Raw genomic sequence first — 8,385 nt, forward strand, 5'->3', positions numbered from 1 at the left:
TCCACAATGGATCCTGAATGGAAGATGTGATAGAGATATTTCAGTGTTGAGCACGCCTCTGTCACTTCTTCTCAGCACCATGGTGCCTTCTGAGTCATCCCAAAGTCACTGCCATCTGGAAATAGAAACTTCTCTAACCAAAAGTGAGAAGCTCTGGTTCCAAGCCATCGTAGGCTTAGCTGAGTTGCTGCATCCTAAAATTTAAAAAGGTACCATCTACCTGACAGCTCATCTAGTTGTTGGTGTAAGAGAGACAGACACAGTACCATCGAGATGTCTTATTTGAGATCATTGAGTGAGCATCTTAGGTTAAATGGCCCTGAAGTAAGAACCAGATGAATTGTAAAGATCATAATTAGCTACCTCCACATTAATATGGGCGCTGAGTGAGAAGAGGGACACAACTCTAGCAGGTTGATGATTTCACAGAGGATGGTGGAATAAGAGACCAACAATCAGATAGGGATAGTCATTCTGACTAGAAAGAAAGTCTAGGCAGCCTGACAGAATGGTGCATGCAATCTCCTTTTGAACTGGATTTCCTTAATTCATGCAGTAATTAAGGTTAAGAATAGACATGGGGGCTGGAGAGATGGCTTAGCGGTTAAGCGCTCGCCTGTGAAGCCTAAGGACCCCGGTTCGAGGCTCGGTTCCCCAGGTCCCACATTAGCCAGATGCACAAGGGGGCGCACGTGTCTGGAGTTCGTTTGCAGAGGCTGGAAGCCCTGGCGCGCCCATTCTCTCTTTCTCCCTCTATCTGTCTTTCTCTCTGTCTCTGTCACTCTCAAATAAATAAATAAAATATTTAAAAAAAAAAAAAGAATAGACATGGGTGGGAGGGTATAATGTGGATTAAGCATACAATGTATTATGTAAGATATATAGAATTACGTACTAGCTTATTATGCATGAGGAAGATAGAGTAGCATTAATATAAGGGTATGAACATTAAGAGAAGTACTTACTGGGCAGTTTGGTGAAAATAATATATACATTTAGCCAGACAGCAACAGACATTACATCCCTAGGGCTCATGACTACCCCTGTTTAAGTTTTCAGTGTCAGAGATGTATTCCCTCCCTTGGAGTGGGCCTCCAGTCAAATTAGAGGACAGGTGATTTCCCCCATAATAGACATGCCAATATTGCACCCATTGGCTCATTTGGCCTGATTGGCCAAATACAAGGCTTGTGTCCACTGTTGAGTATCTTCACTGGTGATTTTTCTCTCTCCCATTGAACTGCATGCAGTGTGGCTTCTTCCAGCTTTCTGTCAGCTGGTCTACATGGAGGAGGTTTTCAGCTCAGCTCCAGCAGAATTTCTCAGTGACCTTGCAGCCCAAGTATGTGTAGTCTTCAGCAATAGAGTCTTACCATCTATTCCTGGTAGGGAACCAAGGGCCTTGGCAATGGCCTATAATGTTTTGTGAGCATCAGGGACCTCCCTGGCCACCAACTCACTGGAAGGTATCCCATCCCTGGCACTGAAAATTTTCTAGTAACTATCTATGACTCCTGGGTGTCCCATTGTCCAAAAGAAGTAGGTTTCCATATGACTTATTTATATCCTCTTAGATTTTGATTAGCCCTCCCTCCCCTTTGCCTTTACTCAATCTCTTCCCTTGACCTCACTTAGGCCTTTTCACCCCCATTAATCTATTCTTCTACTTACATATATACAATACCATCATATTAAGTCCCTCCTCCCTCTCTTTCTATTCCCTTTATATCTCCTTTCTAGCTTACTGGCCTCTGCTACTGAGTTTTCTTCCTACTCACACAGAAGTCCAATCATTTGTAGCTAGGATCCACATATGACAGAGAGCATGCAATGTTTGGCTTTCTGGGCCTGGGTTACCTCACTTAGTATAATCCTTTCCAGATCCATTCATTTTCCAGCATATTTCATAACTTTATCTTTCTTTACCACTGAGTAGAACTCCATTGTGTAAATGGGCCACATCTTCATTATCCACTCATCTGTTGAGGGACATCTAGGCTGGTTCTGTTTCCTAGCTATTGTGAATAGAGCAGCAATAAACATGGTTAAGCAAGTATTTCTAAGGTAGTGAGAGGAGTCCTTAGGCTATATACCTAGGAGTGGTACAGCTGGGTCATATGGTAGATCTATTTTTAGCTGTCTCAGGAACCTCCACACTGATTTCCACAGTGGCTGGACCAGATTGCATTCCCACCAACATTATAGAAGAGTTCCTCTTTTTCTTTATCTTTGCCAGCACCTATGGTCATTTGTTTTCATGATGGTAGTTAATCTGACAAAAGTGAGATGGAATCTCAATGTAGTTTTAATCTGCATTTCCCTGATGACTAGGGATGTAGAACATATTTTAGATGTTTATATGCCATCTGTATTCCTCTTCCTCCTCCTCCTCTTCTTCTTTTTATTTTATTTATTTATTTATTTATTTATTCATTTGACAGAGAAAGAGGGAGAGAGAGGGAGAATGGGCATGTCAGGGCCTCCAGCCACTGCAAACAAACTCCAGATGTATGTGCCCCTTGTGCATCTGGCTAATGTGGGTCTTGGGGAATCAAACCTGGGTCCTTTGGCTTTGCAGGCAAACACCTTAACTGCTAAGCTGTCCCTCCAGCACCCCCCACTTTTTATAGATTTTTTTGAGGTAGGGTCTTGCTGTAGCCCAGGCTGACCTGGCATTCACTACAAAGTTTCAGGGTGGCCTTGAACTCACAGTGATCCTCCTACCTCTGCCTCCTACACGCGCCACCATGCCAGCTATATTTCTTCTCTTGAGAACTCTCTATTTAGTTCCATAGCCCACTTTTAATTGGCTTGTTTGATTTATTTAATTTTTTGAGTTCTTTGTATATCCTAGATATTAATCCTCTATCAGATGTATAGCTGGCAAAGATTTTCTCCCATTCTGTAGGTTGCCTATTTGCTGTATTCAGTATCTTTTGCCATATAAAAACTTTGTAATTTTATGAGGTCCCAGGGGTTGATCTGTGGTTTTATTGCCTGAGCAATTGGGATTATATTCAGAAAGTCTTTGCCAATATGTTGAAGTGTTTCCCCTACTTTTTTTTCCTTTTTTCTTTTCTTTTTTTCGAGGTAGGGTCTCACTCTGGCCCAGGCTGACCTGGAATTCACTATGTAGTCTCAGGGTGGCCTCGAATGCATAGCGATCCTCCTACCTCTGCCTCCCAAGTGCTGGGATTAAAGGTGTCCTCACCAAGGCCAGCTTCCCCTACTTTTTCCTTTACCAGTTTCAGAGTTTCAGGTCTGATATTAAGGTCTTTGATACATTTGGACTTAATTCTTGTGTATGGAGAAAGATAAGGATCTATTTTCATTCTTCTACAGATACATATCCAGTTTTCCCAGCACTATTTGCTAAAGAGGCTGTCTTTTCTCCAATGAGTATTTTTGTCAAATATCAGGTGACTATAGCTACCTGGACTTACATCTGGGGCCTCTATTCTGTTCCATTGATCTACATGTCTGTTTTTATGCCAGTACCATGCTGGCTTCTGTTACTATAGCTCTGTAGTATAGGTTAAAATCAGGTATGGTGATACCACCAGACTTATTTTTGTTGCTCAAAATTGTTTTATATATTCAAGGTTTTATGTGCTTCCAAATGATTTTTTTTATTTTTTTCTATTTTCATGAAGAATGCCATTGGAGTTTTGATAGGGATTGTACTAGATGTGTATATTGTTTTCAGTAAGATTGCCATTATCACAATATTTATTCTTCCAACCCAAGAACAAGGGCTGTCTTTCCATTTCCTAGTGTCTTCTGCAATTTCTCACTTGAGTGTTTTAAAGTTTGCATTGCAGAGATCTTTTACTGCCTTGGTTAGTTTTATTCAAAGGTACTTTATTTTTTTGGATGCAATTGTGAATGGGAGTGATTCTCTGATTTTATCCTCTGTGTGTTTATTGTTAGCATATATGAAGGCTACTAATTTCTGTGTATTTATTTTGTATCCTGCTACATGGCTGTAGGTTTTGATCAGCTCTAACAGTTTCCTAGTAGAGTCTTTAGGGTCCTTTATGTATAGAATCATGTCATCTGCAAATAATGATAACTTGATCTCTTCCTTTCCAAATTTTATCCCTTTTATGTGTGTCTCTTGCCTTATTGCTATGGCTAAGACTTCCAAAACTATATGAAATAAAAGTGGGGACAGTGGACACCCTTGTCTTGTTCCTGATTTTAGTGGAAAAGCTTCAAGTATTTCTTCATTTAGTATTATGTTGGCTGCAGGCTTGTCATAAATAGCCTTTATTATGTTGAGATATGTTCCTTTTATTCCCAGTCTCTGTAGGACTTTTATCATAAAAGGATGATTTTGTCAAATGATTTTTCTGCATCTAGGTGATCATGTGATATTTATCCTTCAGTCCATTTATATAATGTATTACATTTATCAATTTGCATATGTTGAACCATCCCTGCATCTCTGGGAAAAATCCTACTTAGTTGGAGTGAATACTCTTTCTCATATATTCTTTTATTCTGTTTCCCAATATTTTGTTTAGAATTGTTGCATCTTTGCATCTATTCATGAAGGAGACTGGTCTGTAATTTTCTTTTTTTGTTCTATCTCTGCCTTATTTTGGTATCAGGGTGATGCTGGCTTCATAGAAGGAGTTTGGTAGGACTCCTTCTTTTTCAATTTTATGGAAAAGTTTAAGAAGCATTGGTGTTAGGTCTTCCATGAAGGTCTGGTAAAATTCACCAATGACACCATCTGGGCCTGGGTTTTTTTTAGTTAGGAGATTTTTTTTATAACTGCTTGGATCTCCATATTTGCTATTGGTGTATTTAAGTGGTTAATCTCATTTTGATTTAATTTAAGTAGGTCATATAAATCAAGGGAATCATCCATTTATTTCAGATTTTCAAACTTAGTGGAGTATATGTTATTATAGTATGTCTCCATGGATTTTTAATTTCTCTGGCATCTGTTGTGATAGTGCTTTTTTCATCTCTAATTTTATTAATTTGTGTCTCTTCCCTCTTTCTTTTGGTCAGATTTGCTAAGGGTTTATAGATCTTGTTTATCCTTTCAAACAACCAACCCTGTGTCATTGATTCTTTGGATTTTTGTTTGTTTCTATGTCATTAATTTCTGCCCTAATCCTTATTATTTCTTCCTGTCTACTGAGTTTCGGTTTGCCTTGTTCTTCTTTTTCTAAGGCTTTAAGGTGAAGTATTAAGTTGTTTACTTGCACCCTTTCTAATTTCTGAATATAGGCACTTAAAGTGATATATTTCCCTCTTAGAACTACCTTCATTGTGTCCCAAAGGTTTTGGTATGATGTGTTCTCATTATCATTTGACTCTATGAATTTTTTGATTTCCTTCTTGATTTCTTCACTGACCCATTCATCATGTAGTAGTGTATTGTTTAGTTTCCATAATTTTGTGTATGCTCTATAGCTTCTTTGCTATTGATTTGTAGTTTGATCCCATTGTGATCAGACAGAATGAAAGGAATTATTTCAATTTTCCTGTATTTGTTAAGATTTGCTTTGTCACTTGCCTGTGAAGCCTAAGGACCCCGGTTTGAGGCTCGATTCCCCAGGACCCATGTTAGCCAGATGCACAAGGTGGAGCACGCATCTGGAGTTCGTTGGCAGTGGCTGGAGGCCCTGGTGTGCCCATTCTCTCCCTCCCTCCCTCCCTCCCTCCCTCCCTCCCTCTCCCTCTCTCCCTCTCTCTCTCTTTCTCTCTCTCTCTGCCTCTTTCTCTCTCTGTCTGTCACTCTCAAATAAATAAGTAAATAAACAAAACTTCTAGAAAGACTTTCTATAACAAGGTTGAAAAAAAAAAAGATTTGCTTTCTGACCTAAAGTTATTTCAATTTTCCTGTATTTGTTAGGATTTGCTTTGTGACCTAAAGTTTAGCTTATTTTAGAGAATGTTCCATGTGCTGCTGGAAAGAATGTGTATTCTGCAGCATTTTGGATGAAATATCCTGTAGATTGGTTAGGTCCATTTGTTCTATGATCTCATTTAATCCAAGAAGCATTTTTGTTTATTTTTTGCCCGGATGACCTGTCAATTGATGAGAGTGGGGTGTGGAAGTCACCCACTACAACTGTGTTTGGCGTTATCTGTAATGTTGGTTCTAATAGCATTTGTTTGATGAAGTTGGGAGCCTCCATGTTAGGTGCATATATGTTTAGGATTGTAATGTTCTCCTGTTGGAGGGTCCCTTTAATCAATATTAAGTGGCCTTCCTTAGCTTTCCTAACTAATGTTGGACTGAAGTCTACCTTGTCAGATATTAGGATAGCAACCCCTGCTTGTTTTCTAGGCCCAGTGCTTGAAACAAATTTTCCAACCTTTCACCCTAAGATAGTGTCTATCATTTATAGTAAGGTGAGTTTCTTGATGGCAACAAATTGAAGGATCCTGATTTTTAACCCAGTCTACAAACCTATGTCTTTTGGTTGGGGCATTGAGGCTATTGATATTAAAAGTTATTATTGAAAAGTGTATATTTATTTTTCCCATTTTTCTTGTTTTGTAGTTCTTCCGATTTTACCTTTGTTCCCTTGTATTAACTAGTATTTGAGTATGATTTGTTTTTTTTCTAGGTTCCTTATATGTGTGCTTTTCTTTTTCAGCATGGAGGATCCTTTCAAGTATTTTCTGTAGAGCTGGTTTTGTCTTCAAATAATCCTTTAGCCTGCTTTTGTTGTGGAATGTCCTTATTTTTCCATCTATTTGAGTGGATAGCTTTGCAGGATAAAGTAACCTCAGTTGATAGTTATCTTTCAGAGCTTGGAATACATCACTCCAAGCCCTTCTGGCTTTTAAAGTTTGTGTTGAGTAATCTGCTGTGATCCTGATTGGCTTGCCTTTGTATATGACTTGATTTTTCTCTCTAACTGCTTTCAATATATTTTGTTTGGTTTCTATGTTTGGTAGTTTAGTTATTATATAGCAAGGAGAGGTTCCTTCCAGGTTTTGTCTGTTTGATGTTCTAAAGGCTTCCTTTATCTGCACTGGCATCTCTTTCCCATTTGGAGGAAGTTTTCTTCTATGATTTTGTTGAAGACACCTACTATGCCTTTGGAGTGAAATTCTTCTTCTCTTACTATACTCTGAATTCTTATGTTTGATCTTTTCATAGTGTTCCTTGAAATTCCCATTCATACTTTCCTATTAGTTTGTCTTTCTCTTTGTTGGACTATATTAGATCTGGTCTTCTACTTTAGATATTATGTCCTCTCCTTCATCCATTCTACTGGTGAGATTTTCTACAGAGTTTTGTATTTAATTGACTGTGTTCTTCATTGCTAGTAATTCTGAATGATTTTTCTTTATTATTTTTATTTCCTTATTTATGTCTTATATTGACCTCCTTATTTCATTAAGTTGGTGTCTTCTGTGATTCCTTTGATTTCTTTGAACAAATTTATAATCATTCTTTTGAAATCTTTTGCAAGCATTTTCTTTAAATCATTCTCACTGAAGGTCATTTCTGATGCATTCATACTTTCTGGTGGATTTATATTTTCTGGATTTTTGGTGTTTCGTGTGTTATAATGTACATATTTTTGCATCTTGGATTAATTTAATGCTTGGATTTTCTAATTAGCTGCAGTATTATTAGATGTATCAATCAATCTGATGTTATATATATTCAGGGTAGAAGCTTAAGGTATTAGGTATGGCTCTTAAGACTCTCAGAGTATCTACAAAAGTGACCCTAGCTGTTGCATTTGCCTGGTATGAGAATATTCAAGTAGGCTGAGTGGAACAAAATATCGGCAGATTCTAAAATTTAACTAAACAATGTACACATTCAATGAAAAACAGCACAGAGTCTTTATGCAAAACTAGGCATTATGACAACCAGATCCTCTAAAAAAGTCACAGTCCCTTAGGATGTGTGGTGCCCCACACCCTTAATCCTGTCAACTAGTAGGCTAAGATTTCTGGTCTGCTGAGGGTTCCAAGTCAGCTTGTGACCAAATAAGACCCTTCCCAATAGACAACAGAAGAGGAAACAAAGGTACTATAAATCAGGAAGCAACAAATGACAACCGCAAAATATAGCTTATTTAAGAATGGCAAATCCGACCATCCATCAGATTTAACATATAACTTATCCTTACATGGAAGGTGCAATTAGCACTTCAGAATCAAACCTATATACCAGGCTTATTTGGCAGGTACTGACCTGGTGTGATCCCAGGTACCTTTTGAGATGGTTTTGGTCTCAGCCATGCTGTGCACCCACTTGGGTCCCTCTTTGCTGCGCTGTGGCTAAGGTAGGCTGGCTGGGTGGCTAGATCACTGGTCTGATCGCCTGTGCAGGGTGTTGTGTAGGTGAGCTCCCGTCCCTCGGTCTCTGGTGCTTGCTGGCACTTGTGCTGGTGG

This window comes from Jaculus jaculus, chromosome 1 (genome assembly GCF_020740685.1).
Source record: "Jaculus jaculus isolate mJacJac1 chromosome 1, mJacJac1.mat.Y.cur, whole genome shotgun sequence".
Taxonomy (NCBI): Eukaryota; Metazoa; Chordata; class Mammalia; order Rodentia; family Dipodidae; genus Jaculus; species Jaculus jaculus.